This window comes from Arachis duranensis, chromosome 6 (genome assembly GCF_000817695.3).
Source record: "Arachis duranensis cultivar V14167 chromosome 6, aradu.V14167.gnm2.J7QH, whole genome shotgun sequence".
NCBI classification, from domain to species: Eukaryota; Viridiplantae; Streptophyta; class Magnoliopsida; order Fabales; family Fabaceae; genus Arachis; species Arachis duranensis.
In genome coordinates this window covers 53,717,071-53,718,083 of record NC_029777.3, presented here as the reverse complement: position 1 = coordinate 53,718,083, position 1,013 = coordinate 53,717,071, and positions in this window count along the sequence as shown.

The window sequence follows — 1,013 nt, the reverse complement described above, 5'->3', positions numbered from 1 at the left end:
ATTTACTCATTTCTGTAAACCCTAGGCTACTAGTTCTCTACAAATAGGACCTTTTACTATTGTATTTTCATCTTTTGATCAACTTTAGATCTCTAGGTCATCTTTGGATGTCTAGTTCTTAGATTATGGGAGGCTGGCCATTCGGCCATGCCTAGACCTTGTTCTTATGTATTTTCAACGGTGGAGTTTCTACACACCATAGATTAAGGTGTGGAGCTCTGCTGTACCTCGAGTATTAATGCAAATACTATTGTTCTTCTATTCAATTCAGCTTGTTCTTGTTCCAAGATATCACTTGTTCTTCAACTTGATGAATGTGATGATCCGTGACACTCATCATCATTCTCATCTATGAACGTGTGCCTGACAACCACCTCCGTTCTACCTTAGATTAGGTGGATATCTCTTGGATTTTTTAACCGGAATCTTCGTGGTATAAGATAGAATTGATGGCGGCATTCAAGAGAATCCGGAAGGTCTAAACCTTGTCTGTGGTATTCTGAGTAGGATTCAATGATTGAATGACTGCGATGAGCTTCAAACTCGCGATTGTGGGGCGTTAGTAATAGACACAAAAGAATCGCTGGATTCTATTCCGACATGATCGAGAACCAACAGCTGAATAGCCGTGCCGTGACAGGGTGCGTTGAACATTTTCACTGAGAGGATGGGAGGTAGCCACTGACAACAGTGAAACCCTTGCATAAGCTTGCCATGGAAAGGAGTAAGAAGGATTGGATGAAGACAGTAGGAAAGCAGAGAGACGGAAGGAACACAGCATCTCCATACGCTTATCTGAAATTCCCACCAATGAATTACATAAGTAGTTCTATCTTTATCTTTATGTTTTATTCATACATCACCCATAACCATTTGAGTTTGCCTGACTAAGATTTACAAGGTGACCATAGCTTGCTTCATACCAACAATCTCTGTGGGATCGACCCTTACTCGCGTAAGGTTTATTACTTGGACGACCCAGTACACTTGCTGGTTAGTTGTGCGAAGTTGTG